General features: G+C 39.7%; 1 non-coding gene across 1 annotated transcript; it reads right to left on the bottom strand.

The window, feature by feature from the left end:
• Positions 1-7,320: 7,320 nt before the first annotated feature.
• LOC120418010 (U1 spliceosomal RNA) lies at positions 7,321-7,486 on the bottom strand. Its single transcript, XR_005605544.1, has one exon. It is a non-coding gene; the product is annotated as a U1 spliceosomal RNA (small nuclear RNA).
• Between the last annotated feature and the right edge of the window lie 10,768 nt (positions 7,487-18,254).

Genomic DNA, 18,254 nt, shown 5'->3' with positions numbered 1-18,254 from the left:
AGAGAGAAGGTGAGCAATGTTGCCAGTAAAATTAGGGTGGTGCTGAAGAACTTCAGGAAAACTTGGGTAACTTTTTTTTTAATCCCCGATTTTGTAACAATAGTTTTCAAATAAATAAACTTCCCGACCAATGAATTATATAAACAGCTCATCCTCAGATGATTCATCACGACAATGCTTTCTATACATTCAGAAACAACCCAGTGAGAACCTCAGAATGAGAAATTCTCATTGGGAACTATCGTAAAATTCTTGAAGATTACTTGATTTTCAGATTTACCAATTAGTAGGGTTAGTGAATTTTCACGATTTCGTGAAATTCGTGAATTTTGACGATTTCCGTGAAATCAATTCTTTTAAATAACAACATATTAAATATTTCAACTAAAACATATTAATAAACTTTTAAAGTTAATTTTATTAGTTTTTAATTGAAAGCGTGACATGAACCATATCAAGAATTGTTAGCAAAACATGCATGAACATGAAATTGTGAAAACATTTACAGCGAGGTGAATGCTGCGAATACTTAAATAATGTTAACAGAAATCACTCAAAGTAGAAAACATATTCTTGGAATCATCAGTTATTCTCATACCAAAATGTTTTAATTTTTACACGCACGGAGACAAAAGAGTTCCAAAAATCGTGAACAAGCGTTCATGAAATTCGGAATCACGAACAAAGTGTTCAAATTGCATGGTACGTTTTTCACTCAAACATGTTAGAATTGACGAAACAAGTATATTGTGATATTTTTTTTGAAGATTGCTCAGATTATTTTAAATTCAATTTTATTTCCGAGTTTTGTTCACCATTTACGATACACGATTTTTTATTTTCTGGTCTGATTTTGAAAAACATTTTAAAGATTTCGTTACTAATTAAATTATTTTTGCGTATTTATTTTTAATTTTGTTTTTGAAAACTGAGATGAAAATCTTTAAAAATACTTTTAACTGGGCAAAATATCGCAGAAAATGCAAATCATCTCAATCATTTTGGCTGGACAAAGTTGTAAAATTTTCTGTGATTTAAACATAAGTTTTTCGAAGTCATTTAAACATTTTTCTCGTTCCGCGAAATTTCCGTGAAATTTGGTGTTTTGAAATTATGGTCCCCTTAAAATTTGCAATTTTTTAGCGTGAAAAATCATTAAGCCTTCCAAAAAGTATTATATTGAAGCAAAATAAATAAAATATTTAAATTCAGTTTGAAATTTAAAAAAGTTTTCATTCCAATATTGTTCATTATTCCAATTTTCCGAATAAAAAATTCAAAAAGAATAAACAAGAGATTGAGATGAAAACAAAATAATTTTCCTCAATTTTTTATTTATTTTGGGCTTTTTGTATATGTAAGCTGTTGTCAAATGAACTAAATTTTTTGAAGTGCAGTTATCCCACATATTTGGAACACCCACAAATTCGGAACACTTTTGTGGTAATTTGTCAATAGAATACTAAATGCAACTTTTCTGACGTCCCTGCTATTTTTAGGACCTTTATTTGGACATTCTCTTGCTATTTCACTAGTAAAAATAGTACTTCTTGAACAAAAAACCTCATTTCAAGACTATTTAATCCAGAGCAGCAAAACACTGCCTCCAAATTTCCTGTTCCATAATTGTGGGATGTTATTGTGCCTCCCACAATTGTGAAACACCTGAATTCAATTGATATTTTCACAATAAAAAAGTTATCAGACTATGTTTAAAACATCACTAAGCTTGAGTTTTATTGGTTTCTAAGTGAGAAGTCATTTTTTGTAAAAAAAATATGTACTCCTGGAGAGAAAAAAAGTTTGTTTACATTGTAAGAAAAAAGTGTTCCGAATTTGTGGATTTCAAGGGTCAATGTTTTTCTTTAAAAACTTGATATAAAACGTAAAAATTTACAGCTGGTCTATACATCAATCGAAAGATAGCAAGAAAAGCTTTCACATGAAGGTAAAATCAAATCATTATGATCAACTATCGACTTTCTATGATTTTTTGAACATTGGCAGATCTGTAAACTGTTCCGAATATGAGGGATGACTGTAAATGGATTTTTTTTTATTTTTTTTTTTCAGTGAAACGTTTGTTTTCCCGTTTAAGTTCGACGTGTGATTAAACAACTTCAAACTCGCCACAGCGTGTACACTTAAACTTAAAAAAATCAATATTTGTATTTGATGACACGACCAGTAAGTTGGAGAGCCCAAAGTTTACCTAATAAAGCAAGCAGTCACAGCTTAGAAATTAAAAACCAATGTAGTTAATAATAGACTATATTTCGAGACAAATAATTTCGAAAAGGCACCAAAAATTAATTGTTATGTATGGAATTTGTAAGATTTGTAGGACAGCCAAAAGATAATATTCAGTTCAGTTTTTCTTGTGACAGTGAATATTTCGTTACTACTAATTAACAGTTGAGAACGAAAACAAAAAACAAAAAACGAAAAACAAGCTGAGAAATCACGGATTGTAATTGAACACTCGAAAATATCTTGTCTGAATCTGAATGTATACATAAAAAGGAAACGAAAAAATGTAGTAAAAAAAGGTGCAGGTGGTTATGTTACACATGACCAGTATGACAAAGAACTTTGCAAGATGGTTGTTTAAATTTTCGATTACATTGTCTGGTCCAAATTTCCCAAGATTCACTAGATTCATAATTACCATAAAGTTTGATACCCATATTGCCCCTACTCTTATGGTTCGGCAAATGTCCCCCCATCGGAACATCCACGGGGCCTCCGGCCACTTCGGATTGTGGCCACTTCTGCTGAAATGTCAAATTTCATATCTAGTATCAAAAATCATAAAGTATGATACCCATATTTCCCCAACTCTTATGGTTCGGCAAATGTCCTCCCATCGGAACATCCGCGGGGCCTCCGGCCACTCCGGATTGTGGCCACTACTGCCGAAATGTCAAATTTCATGTCCAGTATCAAAAACCATAAAGTTTGATACCCATATTGCCCCAACTCTTACGGTTCGGCAAATGTCCCCCCATCGGAACATCCGTGGGGCCTCGGCCACTCCGGATTGTGACCACTACTGCCGAAATGTCAAATTTCATATCCAGTATCAAAAACCATAAAGTTTGATACCCATATTGCCCCTACTCTGATGGTTCGGCAAATTTCCCCCCATCGGAACATCCCCGGGGCCTCCGGCCACTCCGGATTGTGGCCACTACTGCCGAAATGTCAAATTTCATATTCAGTATCAAAAACCATAAAGTTTGATACCCATATTGCCCCTACTCTTATGGTTCGGCAAATGTCCCCCCATCGGAACATCCGCGGGGCCTCCGGCCACTCCGGATTGTGGCCACTACTGCCGAAATGTCAAATTTCATGTCCAGTATCAAAAACCATAAAGTTTGATACCCATATTGCCCCAACTCTTACGGTCCGGCAAATGTCCCCCATCGGAACATCCGCGGGGCCTCCGGCCACTCTGGATTGTGGCCACTGCTGCCAAAATGTCAAATTTCATGCCCGGTATCAAAAACCATAAAGTTTGATACCCATATTGCCCCAACACTTACGGTCCGGAAAATGTCCCCCCATCGGAACATCCCTGGGGCCTCCGGCCACTCCAGTCCAGGTGGTGGCCAGTTCCAATGATCGACTCCCGCGACTGCCATGTCTTAGCTGGTCCTTGCCTCCAAGCCATCTGCTCCCAGACCTCCAGGCCGTCTGCTACCGGGCCACCAGGCCATCTGCTTCTGATGTGTTCTCGTCGACGTCCAGCAATAGAATGAATTTTCGGGACCGACCGAGCCGAGTTTTGTTGGCTCGTCGACGATCCGAAAATTATGAGGTGGAGTGGGGGTGATTTTAGATACATCAATCTCACGTCTCTCGATTGACTGATTGGGAAACGTTCGTTCATCCAACCAGCGTGCACCAAAAAGAGGGGAAATTTGCCGAGAGGGGAATTCGTCACGTAACGTTTTCGCTTCGCGAAAATTTTGGATTGACACCACGTATAGAAACCTTAGGACAAAGTTCTTTGTCAAAACATTTGAATGTTCCGATCATGCAAATATAAAAAAAATCGAAGTTGACTTTATAGCTGTCGGCCACCATTGCTAGTACCAACCACTAGGGTCTTCCTTTTATCTACAAGGACTTCGCCGCCCTGGGCTCCTAAGTGAATGGAAGTATGGCACGGAGCGACGGTGCCGAATACCCATATTTACACAAAGAATTTAAGAGCGCCCGCCGCGGGATTCAAACCGGCGACCTCTGGACGTGGTCCGATTGATCCACACGGGCGGGACGAAATATTTAAACTATTGTTCAAAGTTTTGATAAATTACAAGCTCATGTCTGCTACGACCATCTACAACTTCAACAAATTCAATAAACTCAGGAAAAATCATTCAGTGAGAATTTAGAATCGACAAAATGATTAGTGCAAACCTAACCTTGATTTGAAGTATATAAAAGATTTGGAAAGCTTATTCAATAAGTAGAAACTATTCACAAAGTAACTCATATTTTGATACGAAACTAATATTGTGTAACTAATAACTGTGAATAAACATTATTAATTTATGAAAACGTTGTAAATTTGTTGTCAGATTTTTGTCATCAATTCAATAATTTTGCTAAAAATCTAAAATTCTTGCGTCCCGGGAAATTGAAAATCTCGAGTATCGTCACTCTCTTATTGCACCTCTCCTTCAGGTGCGTCAAATATTGAAAAACCAACCTTTCTCAAAACCCGTTTTAAAGCACTCAATTTACCACAAATATAAAAAAATTAGAAAAAAAACATTGATTCAAATTTAATCTATGCCCATCTCATAAGCTCTAGATGTTTTCATTGATCCAGGCAACACTCCTCAAACATAGTTTAATGCTCTCTCTCTCGACATTATCAAGAGAGTGAGAGCAGTAAGAAAACATATTTATGCTCTTGGCGCTCTCCCTCTCTTTTAGTATGAACCACGCGGTCGCGTTGACAACCGGCATATTCAAAGCATAAAGCATGTTTGTAGTGTTGCGAAGATTTATGTTGCGCAACATAAATCCTTCTCTCTTTCAGAATTATATCGAAAAGCTATGATAATGCTACATCGCAGGTGACGTCACAAAAACAGATGTTTGCATCAATGTTGCTTCCGATGATGAACCAGTTAGAAGATCGGAAAAAGAAAAACCTTTCATGACCAGGCACATTGTAATTCTCATCAGCAGAGGGAATTACAACGAAACAACAGCAATTCAACTATAGGAAGAAAAAACAGGTAGAACAACACAATCGAATTGCAAATGCTGCGTAGGTACAGGTATGCCATTAGGCTGAGTAGTGAGCATGTTCCAAAAAGTCGTTAAAAAAAGTTATGTTCGATTCGAGGCCCAACCGGGTACAATTGTGTGTCTGCGCTCGAGTTGAGCTAGCAAGAAGCATCATTCATTGGATTTCATGGTCAAAGTTCAAGCCATTTTGCTTGTCGAAATGACTGATGCTGTCGACAGCAACCATAGCTTAGTTTTGATTTGAAATTTAGCTGAAGGTTTACCTTTTGTGCTAAAACTTAATTTTTCCAATTCCGTTATGAAACTACTTACTTTTCCTGTCATTCTCGAGCAACGAAACGACCTGGTTTTCTCTACCAAAAACAACATAATAAAAAATTAATATCTTTTAAAATCAGTGGTAAAAAGTACACTAGTATCAAAAGTAAAAAAAAACAATATTTTTTTTGTTTTAAACTGTAAATTTACTTAGCACTCGGTACAAAACTTGAACTTGAAAAAATCTTCCTTTTGCAACTTGTTGCATAAACTACTTATTTTTGACGGAGTCGATAAGTCCTGAAGAGCCGGAGTCGGCTTAATTTCATCAACTTTTGACGAGTAGGGGAAGGTGGGGCAAGACGACCATATGGGGCAAGAGGAACAATCGCTCGTACGGCCGTAATTTTTACAATTTTTATTATTTCCAGTATGAGGAATTGTTGCTAGCAGTGCCATTAGTCGATTCTACTACCACATAACCGCCAAAATAACGTAAACGCCACGGAGCATAAGATTTAATGAAGTTTTTTTAAAAGCCTTTGTTTTCTTATAATATTTGGAAAGTACAAAATAAGGGTTAGGGTTCGTTTTAAGGCTCATTTTATCAAAATGCAATTTTTCCTAGATCAGTAGTGTTCCAACCAATGATTTGCACCTATTAGAAAGTATGATTTGACTTTTGGTTATTTTTGTTGAGAGCTTTTAAAAAATCTTATTCAGGTGGGGCAAGTGTACCATATGGATTTTTAGTATGGAAAAAATACGAATTGCTGCAACAACATATTTTATTGGGAAATAAATAAAAAAAAGTTCTTAAAAACTGATCAACAATTGTTAAAAAAAAATTCCACACAAAATTAAGTGATACTATGAAAATTTACTATTTATCATCTAAGTAATTATTTTTTTCGTAAAAACGATCAAATTTTTAATAAAATATTATTATTTAACCTAAAAATGAAAGAAACGTTTCAAATACATTCTAATCTGATGTTTCAAAGTGATAGCAGTTCACTTGTTAGCAAATTAACATGTTTTTTCATGCATTGTTCCTCTTGCCCCAACGGGTTGTTCGTCTTGCCCCACTAGTTGAGTAGAACGGACGGAAAATCAAAAATTTTAAAATCTATTTTTAATATTGAAAAACAGGATTTTTTCAAAATTTGTTCTATCAAAGTCTAAGTCAAGACCTGAAATAAGATGATTATGAAAAAATCCGACAGATGTTTTAACATTTTAATGGGTTTTAACGAGCATTTCCTTAGCTTGTTACACTTGCCCCACTTTCCCCTAGGTATTGTTGATTGGGTCAGAGTAGGAATCGGAGGAGATGTGTCTTATCGGAGTGCAAGGGTGCAAGCGTCTGAGTCTGTTCTGGTATAATTTCTTTTTGCAATTCCGTTGTGAAATTACTTACTTTTCCAGGCATTATCGAGTGACAAAACGGCCTGCTTTTCTCTACTAAAAATAACAGTATGGAAAATTTAAACCTTTCAATACCAGTGCTGAAAGTTCAGCTTTTCGGCACTTTATCGTAATATTTCAGCACTTGTTTCGTAAAGTAATATTTTCATTTTTTTTCTGAAGGGTGAATTTACATGTATGATTGACATAAAACTCAATTGAAAAGCGTTTTTCCGAAGTTCAAAAAATTAATGTAAGCAACCAGTTGCATAACTTGATTTTTTCAGCACTCGTCGTGTCCTCGTTGAACAATAAACTACTTTTGCTGAAAACTCTTCTTTTAGAAACATGTGGCATGAAAAATTGTTTCAGTGTTTATGACGACCGGGGTCTGCGCGCACGCTGACCCCGGGCTACCAAAAATTGTACACACGAGTTATCCACATGAGGGACAATCGCAAGGGTCAGCCCACTTCGGAGTGCAATGAAGAGGCCTCGCCCTGGGGGAACCGCCTTTATGATCACGGTAACCCCTATGCCAGGTAAGTATGATTGTTAGAAGTTTAGGTCAACCACTACCCCTTCGGCAGTCCAGTAACTCTATCGATGACCAATCGAGGTGGAATGTAAGTGAAGCAGGCCGTGTAATTTAATTTGGTAGTCTTGTCTCCAAAATTGAACAAAGATTGAGCTAGACCGCATGCTCTGATTGAATTCTGCACCCTAGCATGAACTGTGGTATGAAATTTACCTCGAGCTTTCAAGCGTTTGCTAGAAGCTTACCGCGTGAAAGCTTGCATATATTCAGGCGTTTAGGAATCGAACGCTTACAACGAGTTAATTCACATCTCATGATGCTCTCGCGAAGAATAATGCAGGGGTGCTTTTTGCTATATGGGAGACATTGGTTGTAAAGTTTTTGAAAAATCATCCAAACTTATTTTTTTTTGTGTTTTGGAATTGGGATGATGTTAGCTATCTATTGAAATAAAAATTAAATGAAAATTTGCATAATTTTTTTTTTCTTTTTTGTTGTGTATTACAAATGGAATGTTTCTCGAAAAAATACTGAAAATTATAGTTTTGTGTGTCAAAAAAAGATCGATAGAAATCATATTTCAAATGATAGGGATTTATACATTTCAAAGATATCGATATATTTTTTTAAAGGACTCAAAATTTTCACAAAACTAGTAGCAAAACTACATGATTTCGAAAAAAAAGTATTTCGCGGTACCCATTTGATACCCATTGATTGAGATTGTTTCATTAGGGTGTAATATCAAAATCGATTTTCCAGCACAGCACTTTTTAAGTTCCTTTTGGGATTCTAAACAACTCCCCAAAGTTTGGGACCGATTGATTCAGTCCTGACTTTGCGCAAAGCGATTCAATTTTCCATATAAATTTGTATGAGGAAAACCATTTTTTTTTTTATTTTGGTATTTATCACTTCCAGGTTTTATGCTAAATCAAAACCGGACTCATATAAGGATGCTCTGGAATGTCCTCTACAACTTTGCCGAAGAGAGTATGGTGCTAACTTGCTCCTGAAAGAAGATATAGCGTCCTCAAAACTCGTCTAAGACGTGATTTTCGAGCAAAAAACACGTTTTAGACGAGTTTTGAACACGTTGTATCTTTTTTAGGGGCAAGCTAGCACCATACTCTCTTCGGGAAAATTGTAGAGGACATTCCAGAGCATCCGGATATGAGTCCGGTTTTGATATAACATGAAACGTGGATTTGATAAATATAAAAATCCAAAAAAATGGTTTTCCCCATACAAATTTATATGGAAAATTGAATCGCTTTGCGCAAAGTGAGGGCTAAACCAATCGGTCCCAAACTTTGAGGAGTTGTTTAGGACCCCAGAAGGAACTAAAAAAGTGCTGTGCTCACTAAATTTGGACAACTTTATTTTTTCCCTTACAACCATATTACCCTATTGTTTCATACATTCCGATAGAATTTTTTAAATACTAAACATTTCCACAGATCTACGTTTTTTTCGAAAAAAGTAGTGAAATTTTATTTTTACAATATGGATATCAAATGATCGGCTATTTTTCATACATTCCGAAAGTAATACAATGCAATTTTTGTACGCTTCAAAAAATAAATTGTTAAGTGTTTTTTGTTCAATTTAAGTAATTTCGTGAAATATTTTGAAAATTTTAAAAGTTTTAAATTATTTCGACCAATGATTATCAATGCTACAAAAAATATTCTACAGTTATTTTAAAAACTGCATAGAATGTTCCCGGGAAAGGCCTTCCACAAAATGATCAATTCCCCAATTCTGCGGAATGTACCATAGTGGGGTATGGAATTCTGATGAATGGGGATACCAAAAATTTTCAGCTTTTTTCAAGAGTTTGTATCAATTCTTTTGAGTTATACGAAAAAATCCCGGTCATTTGATACCTATGAGCAGTTCTCTAGGATTTCGGTCGTTCGATTTTTTTTGTATTTTTTAATCCGACTGAAACTTTTTTTGTGCCTTCGGTATGCCCAAAGAAGCCATTTTGCATCATTAGTTTGTCCATATAATTTTCCATACAAATTTCGCAGCTGTCCATACAAAAATGATGTATGAAAATTCAAAAATCTGTATCTTTTGAAGGAATTTTTTGATCGATTTGGTGTCTTCGGCAAAGTTGTAGGTATGGATACGGACTACACTGGAAAAAAATGATACACGGTAAAAAAAATTGGTGATTTTTTTATTTAACTTTTTATCACTAAAATTTGATTTGCAAAAAAACACTATATTTAATTTTTTTTATTTTTTGATATGTTTTAGAGGACATAAAATACCAACTTTTCAGAAATTTCCAGGTTGTGCAAAAAATCATTGACCGAGTTATGATTTTTTTAATCAATACTGATTTTTTCAAAAAATCGAAATATTGGTCGCAAAATTTTTTCAACTTCATTTTTCGATGTAAAATCAAATTTGCAATCAAAAAGAACTTTAGTAAAATTTTGATAAAGTGCACCGTTTTCAAGTTAAATCCATATTTAGGTGACTTTTTTGAAAACAGTCGCAGTTTTTCATTTTTTTAAATTAGTGCACATGTTTGCACACTTTTGCAAAAAACATTTTTGAAAAGCTGAGAAAATTCTCTATATTTTGCTTCTTCGGACTTTGTTGATACGACCTTTAGTTGCTGAGATATTGCAATGCAAAGGTTTAAAAACAGGAAAATTGATGTTTTCTAAGTCTCACCAAAACAGCCCCCCATTTTTTAATGTCGATATCTCAGCAACTTATGGTCCGATTTTCAATGATAATATATGAAACATTTGTGAAATTTTCCGATCTTTTCGAAAACATTATTTTCAAAATTTTCAAATCAAGACTAACATTTTAAAAGGGCGTAATATTGAATTTTGACCCTTTTGAAATGTTAGTCTTGATTTGCCGTTGCCAGAAATTCGGCCACGGCTCGCGGAACTGCAACCTCCGGCTCCGCTGCGTGAAGTGCGGTGAGTCACACCTCTCGGAGGCGTGCGCACTGCCACGAAAAGCGGACTTGGGGGACAAGGCAGAACAAACCAAGCCGCGTGTAAAGTGCGCGAACTGTGACGGCAACCATACCGGCAATTATCGCGGATGCGTTGCGCGCAAGGCCTACCTCGAGGAGCAGGAAAAGAGGAAGAAGAAAGCAGCGTCCCACCCTCCTCAGCGAAGTACGAGCGCAGCCGTTCCTGCAGCTGGACAGCGTACGGTTCCAGCTGAAAACTCAGCGTTCCCTCCTGGTTGGGGGCGTTCGTTCGCCAGCGTGGTCGCTGCCGGTAGCGGCAGTACGGCCCAGCAAAAAGTCACCGGAGAAGATCTCTTCACCCTGCCGGAGTTCTTTGCTCTCGCGGGGGAGATGATGACGCGGTTTCGGAGCTGCCGGAACAAGGCAGAACAATTCCTGGCCCTTGGGGAACTGATGATCAAACACATCTACAAAGGATAGATTACCTGTGATCTAGATATAAGCTATCTCTTCCTCTATCCCCTTTCCTTTGCAATTTCTGTAAGTTTTTTTTATAGTTTTTTCTTACTCTTGCTAGTGCCTTAGTTAAAGAAATAATTGTTCCTAAATGGATTATGATGCAACACACAGCTGTAAGGAACTCCAAAACTCATTGTATCTTGATTATTCACCAATAAAACCGAATTGAATTGAATTGAATTGAATAGTCTTGATTTGAAAATTTTGAAAATAATGTTTTCGAAAAGATCGGAAATTTCACAAATGTTTCATATATTAACATTGAAAATCGGACCATAAGTTGCTGAGATATCGACATTAAAAAATGGTGGGCTGTTTTGGTGAGACTTAGAAAACATCAATTTTCCTGTTTTTAAACCTTTGCATTGCAATATCTCAGCAACTAAAGGTCGTATCAACAAAGTCCGAAGAAGCAAAATATAGAGAATTTTCTCAGCTTTTCAAAAATATTTTTTGCAAAAGTGTGCAAACATGAGCACTAATTTAAAAAAAAATGAAAAACTGCGACTGTTTTCAAAAAAGTCACCTCAATATGGATTTAACTTGAAAACGGTACTTTTTTTAAAAAATTTACTAGAGTTCTTTTTGATTGCAAATTTGATTTTACATCGAAAAATGAAGTTGAAAAAATTTTGCGACCAATATTTCGATTTTTTGAAAAAATCAGTATTGATTAAAAAAATGATAACTCGGTCAATGATTTTTTGCACAACTTGGAAATTTCTGAAAAGTTGGCATTTTATGTCCTCTAAAACATATATAAAAAAAGTGTTTTTTTGCAAATCAAATTTTAGTAATAAAAAGTTAAATAAAAAAATCACCAATTTTTTTTACCGTGTATCATTTTTTTCCAGTGTAGTCCGTATCCATACCTACAACTTTGCCGAAGACACCAAATCGATCAAAAAATTCCTTCAAAAGATACAGATTTTTGAATTTTCATACATCATTTTTGTATGGACAGCTGCCAAATTTGTATGGAAAATTATATGGACAAACTAATGATGCAAAATGGCTTCTTTGGGCATACCGAAGGCACCAAAAAAGTTTCAGTCGGATAAAAAAATACAAAAATTAAAATTGAAGAAAAAAGACCGATTTCGTAGAGAATTGCTCCTATGTTGAAAAAAACACAATAGTTTTGAATATTTTTTAAAAAAAATACGTAGTTTTGTGAAAATTTTGAGCACTTTAAAAAAAATCAATCGAATTGTCCGAAAATTTTCAATCATTTAAACCAGATTGTAAAAACTAAAATTTTGAGTATTTTGTTAAGTTTTCTAAAAACGCATTATTGTTTACCAAGGAACTTTTGATGATCTAATGAATGAACATATGATTAAAATGTTTCATTAATAATGTGTTTAAATAAAATGTTTTTTTTAATACATCACAATCCCCTTCAAACTTAAAAATACAAAAAGTTAACAAATTTTAATGATTCAATTATAGAAACCTATAAATAACTCACTTATATAAGGCATCAAAAGTTTCCTCACATAATTACACGGTATTGTTCACCCATCAAAACCCCGCTCCCGAAGGGTGTCGTCCTTACGGTAAGCATCATCATTTAACTTCCCTCTTCAATCAAGCGCCAGCGCCAGAAGCTCATAAATTTCCGCAACAGGTAACCCTTAGCAGCAATCACGGTAGCGCAGTAGAGTAAAGTAACGGTTATCCTTTCCTCGGTGGATCCACGTGTTGGTGAGGGTGCGCTGCGCGTGGCCACGTGGCGAATGCCAAAATAATTAGATTTTCGCTCGTGCCACCACGTATTCCCCGGCATAATGATGATGGGCTGTTTTGTGTGTTGATAATGTTGCAACAACGGGCTGTGTTTTTGTTTTCATTTGCTGTGGTTTTTTAATGAGCGTGGGAGTTTTTGAAGTTGGTCTGGAAGGGGTGCGTTAGCCAGGTGTGTTTGATAAAATATTTTTCATAAGGGTCGAATCTCATTGCATGGAAAAATAAAAAAATATAACTTTTTGTTAAGTTTAATTACAGTTTATTTTTTAAATATTAAACTTTGATGAAAACAACTGAAGATGAGAAACTTTTGCCATAGATTCCTTTTTTGATAATATAAATTTAATCAATAGTTGTCAGACAAAATTGTACCAAAATGGCTGCAAGTAGATTTTAATTGAAAATATAAATTCTTCTTCAAAATCTCATTTTAAAAACTTGATGGTTTTGTATGTTCCAGATTTTCAAATGATTGAATTTATTTTGTTCAAAAATAATTCGATCGTCATGAACTGCAGTCTCAAAATTGGAAAATTTTTTTTTTTTTTTTCATAAAATTATTTTTATTAGGTCCTTTTCGGTACTGGGACCTGGTTAGGACCGAGTCGGCTTTTGTAATTACATTTGGCTTAATAATTACAGAGGATCTTGTGTGTAAATGTTAGTGGGAGGGGAGCCGATTACCCGCGGCCTACTCGGGGTTAGTAGGGAAGGGATTGATGTTAAAGACAAGGCGTGGGAAGGGAAGGGGGATTGTGTAGGGGTCTTGGTTGGCTCTGCTGGCCTTTGCGTTTTGTCCTCAGCCGCAACTCGGTGTCCAGCTGCTGGGGCGTTCTTGCTTTGCTTCCGGTGCAACCAGAAACGACGGCTTTGTGTGAAGGCGAGTTATACTAACTGAAGGAAAACTAACTGAAGGAAAACTAACTGAAAGAAAAACTAAATAGATATATTGGAATCTAAGAGGAACTGATAGATCGGATAGAGAACATCAAGGTCTAGTTGAGATAACGCGTCTCGCATTGGAATTTCTGGTGGTCTTCCTCGGGCCCTGAGGGTATTTTTCAACTTAATTCTGTGAGCCTGGTGATCTGGACACGCCCATACGAGATGGTCGATGTCCTGATAACCCTGCCCACAGTCGCATAAGTTCGTATCACTCATGTTGATACGGTACAGATGAGCCTTGGACGAGTAATGGTTCGACATAAGGCGGGACATCGTTCTGATGAATCCACGCGTCAAGTCCATTCCCTTGAACCAGGCTTTTCTTTGCACCTTAGGTCGTATGGAATACATCCAACGTCCCTTGGTGTCTCCGTCCCATTGTGTTTGCCAATCCAGAAGCGCACGCTGCCTCGGAAAACCGTAGCATTCTTGTAGGCTAATTGGCCTTTCAAAAATGTCACCACTCTCAGCACCCTTCTTGGCAAGCAAGTCCGCTTTCTCATTACCCGGAATCGAGCAATGAGCGCGGACCCATACCACCGTGATGCTGAAGGACTGAGCCGCCAGGTTGTTTAAAGTCTTGCGTATTTCCGTGAGGAAAAACGCAGACTCCCTGGTCGGCTTCAGAGACCGGATAGCCTCAACAGAGCTAAAGCTATCGGTGAAGATGAAGTAGTGGTCAGGTGGCATGGTCTCGATGATTCGCAGTGCGCAGTAAACCGCGGCTAACTCTGCGACGTAAACCGAACTCGGGTCCTTCAGCTTAAAGAACAGCTGATAAGATTCATGATGAACACCGAAGCCCGTACAGCCGTCGAGCTTGGAGCCATCGGTGAAGAATCTGTTGTTTGGAGGAACATGGCTGTACTTTGATGCGAAGATCGACGGTACAACTCCCCGCAGAAGATGGTTTGGGATACCGCGAGTATCGGCTTTCATGGACGTGTCGAAGCCAATCAGGGTGCTGCTGGTTAACGGAGGCGTGCGCTGTACCGTTGTGCTCGGGCTCCACTCCCACGATGACATAAAGTCATAGTATAGAAGCATGCGCCGAGACTCAACGTGAAGGTTCAGCAACGTTTCAAAATTGTCAATTACCAGTTTATTCCTGTAATCACACCGGATCAGGAACCGGTAAGACAGTTCGTAGTAACGAGTTCGCAGAGGCAACACTCCCGCCAAGACCTCGAGGGTCATGTTGTGAGTTGAGTGCATGCATCCCAAGACAATGCGAAGACTTCGGTACTGTATCCGCTGGAGAACCAACAAGCGTGATTTTGCAGCTGTTTGGAAGCAGAAACTGCCATATTCCAGCACTGAGAGTATCGTTGTCTTGTACAGTCGAAGCATGTCAGAAGGATGAGCACCCCACCGGTTGCCAGAGACACTGCGCAGAAAATTAGTTCTTTGCAGGCACTTTTGTTTCAGGTAGTTAATGTGCTTCCCCCATGTTCCCTTCTGATCAAAGATGGTACCCATGTACATGAAGTGGTCCGACTGCTCGATAGTCTTTCCCGAGAGAGAAAGATTGAGCTGCGGCGGTTCATGCTTCCCCGTAAAAACGACCAGTTCCGTCTTCTCCGGAGAGAATTCAATACCCTTTCCAACTGCCCAATGGGCCAAGTTGTTCAGAGTATCTTGCAAGGGTTCTAGCAGATCGACTTCTTTCTTGGCAGCGATTGAAACCACTGCGTCATCTGCGTACTGTATAAGGGTGCAGTCTCCGGTCAAGCAATCATCGATGTCGCTGACGTAGAAGTTATACATGGATGGACTAAGGCGTGAGCCTTGTGCCAAACCCATGTAACTTATCCGGGTGATTGCCAGATCACCTTGCACAAAGTGCATGTGTTTTTCTGACAACAGGTTGATGAGGAAGTTGCACATCGTCGGATTGAGACCGCTCCGCCGCAGCTTTACTCCCAACACATCGATGGAGACTGAATCGAATGCACCCTTGATGTCTAGGAAGACAGAAGCCATTTGCTGTTTTTTACCACGGGCTATGTCGATTCCTGTGGCCAGCAAAGCTAGACAGTCGCTTGTTCCCTTGCCTCTCCGGAAGCCATACTGCGTGTCTGACAGCAAGTGCTCTCGTTCCATCCATGGTTCGAGGCGGTCGAGGATCATCTTCTCCAGCAGCTTGCGTAGACACGACAGCAAGCTGATTGGACGATACGAGTTGTGGTCGGATGCCGGCTTACCGGGCTTTTGAATGGCAACCACCCGGACCTGTCGCCATTCGTGTGGAATTACGTTCTGCTCCACCAACGTGTTGAACAGTTTCAACAGACGCTGCTTGGCGACGTCCGGAAGATTTTTCAGCAAGCTGAACTTGATCTTGTCCGGACCAGGAGCAGTGTTATTGCCCGTCAATAGTGCTATGGAGAGCTCTACCATCGAGAAGGGAGGATTAGCATCGCTCCCATCAACAACGTCGAATGATGGTTGTGTCGGCACCGAGTCCGGGCACACCTTCTTGGCGAAATCCAATATCCACTTGTCCGATTTTTCCACACTCTCGTTCGGAACGGAACCTCTACGCATGGCCCTCGCAACGCGCCACAGAGTGCTCATGGACGTATCTGCTGGTAGTCCTTCAACGAACTCCCGCCAGTACATTCGCTTCTTCCGCTTCAGAGTATTACTGTACCTGCGATCAAGAGCTCTGTACTTTTGGAAATTCGCTCGGATTCCACACTTGCAGAAGTCCACATAAGCTTCAGACCTGGCCGCCGAGAGATCCGTACACTCCTTGTCCCACCAGGGAAGTGGAGGGCGCGTTCGGATGTACGGTCCCGGGACGGGTTTCGTCTGAGCTTGTATCGCACTGTCATAGATCAAATTAGCCAGAAACGCATATTCTTCAAGCGGTGCCAACCCTGCTCGCAACTCAACTCCAATGGAGACTGCCTCCGCGTACTGTTTCCAGTCGATATTTCGCGTCAGATCGTAAGGCATCTCCACCGTTGTCGATTGCTGTGGGCCATGGCTAACCAGAATAGCGATCGGCAAATGATCGCTGCCACGAGGATCTTGAAGCACGTTCCAGTCACAGAGAACTGCCAGACTGTTGGAACAGAGCGACAAGTCGATGGCACTCGCCTTCGTACCGGACGAAGTTGGCGTTGGTGGTGTTGCAATCCGCGTAACTTGCTTGTCCCTGTTTAGGAGGGTCATCTGGAAGTCGTCGCACAGTTCATGAATCAGATATGCTTGAGGGTCTGTCTTGTGACTTCCCCACTCGGTGCTGTGAAGATTAAAGTCACCCAGAACCAGTCTCGGTGCCTGCAACAACTCAAGCATACCCCACAACTTTTGTCGAGTTAACGACACCTGTGGGGGAACGTAGACGGACACAATGCAAATGTCCAGTCCTCTGATCCTGGCCTGTACTGCGACTGCTTCGATTCCTCCTAGATTCGGGAGCGTGACCTTTCTAAAAGTGTGGCATTTCCTGACCCCAATCAGTACGCCTCCACCTCTATTTGGTCCTGCCCTGCTCTCTGTGATGATGTTGTACCCCCGGAAAGCTGGCGTCTCATCTCCGATAAGAAACGTTTCGCTCAGCGCAAACACATCACAGTCCCGTTCGAATGCGAATTGTTGAAAATCGTTTAACTTGGGGGTTAAACTTCTACAATTCCATTGTAGAAAGGAGATGCCGTTTTTCGTTTTTGGTGTATTACCCATCAAAGGAAATGAACGACAAGAGGGGCATCGTGCTAGCAAGCTGTTTCCCGATGTGTCTAGCGAGAGGCTCAAACCGCTTTATGATTAAACGCGTCGGTTCACTCACAAAAGAGCACAGCCATTCCACGATTGTGGAAAAAGTAAGGACTCCTTTGAAGGCATCGGTGATCGGATTCGGTTGAGGAACCGGTTTCAGGGGGATCTTTGGCAGCTTGGGAACGGGCTTCAGCAGCTTGGGAACGGGCTTCGGTGCCGGCTTCGGAGCGGGCTTACCCGACGGACCGAAAGGAAAATCCTCCTCGAAGTTCAACGAGTCACTTTCCTTACCCTTGCCGCCAGCGGCTTTTCTGGACTTGGAAGCCTTGTTGCGCTTCGGGTTTGGCCCGGAAGAGTCACTTTCCTCGTCTCTCTGGAAGAGGACCTCCACATCGGAATCTTCGTCCCCCGAGTCTTCGTCCGCCAAAGGAGCGAAGCGATTGGAGTGGGTCACCTGACTAAGGATTTCCGCGAAGGACTTCTTGGAGCGTTCCCTCAAGGATCGCTTCATCTTGTCCTCGCGCTCCTTGTACTTTGGGCACTGCCGAGTTTTGTGCGGTTCCCCGCCACAAAGCAGGCATTTTTCAGCCTGCTTTTGGCAATCCACGTCCTTGTGGGGGCCGGCGCACTTTGAGCACTTGCTCTTGTTGCTGCAGTAGGTCTTGGTGTGTCCCAACTGCTGGCAGTTTTCGCAGCTCATCACACGCGGAACGTACAATCGAACTGGAAGCCGAAGCTTGTACAGCTCAATGTAGTCCGGCAGAGCTGACCCTGCAAAAGTCACCCGGAACGAGGCAGAAGGAATGAACTTCTTCTGGCCACCCTCGGTGGTGACGTTGCCCAGTTGCCGGCACTCGAGTACCTCCACAGCTGGAAGTTTAGGGT

The sequence above is a fragment of the Culex pipiens genome, chromosome 2 (assembly GCF_016801865.2).
Source record: "Culex pipiens pallens isolate TS chromosome 2, TS_CPP_V2, whole genome shotgun sequence".
Lineage (NCBI taxonomy): Eukaryota > Metazoa > Arthropoda > Insecta > Diptera > Culicidae > Culex > Culex pipiens.
The sequence above is the reverse complement of the archived record's forward strand: the minus strand, read 5'-3'. Positions and strand labels throughout refer to the sequence as shown.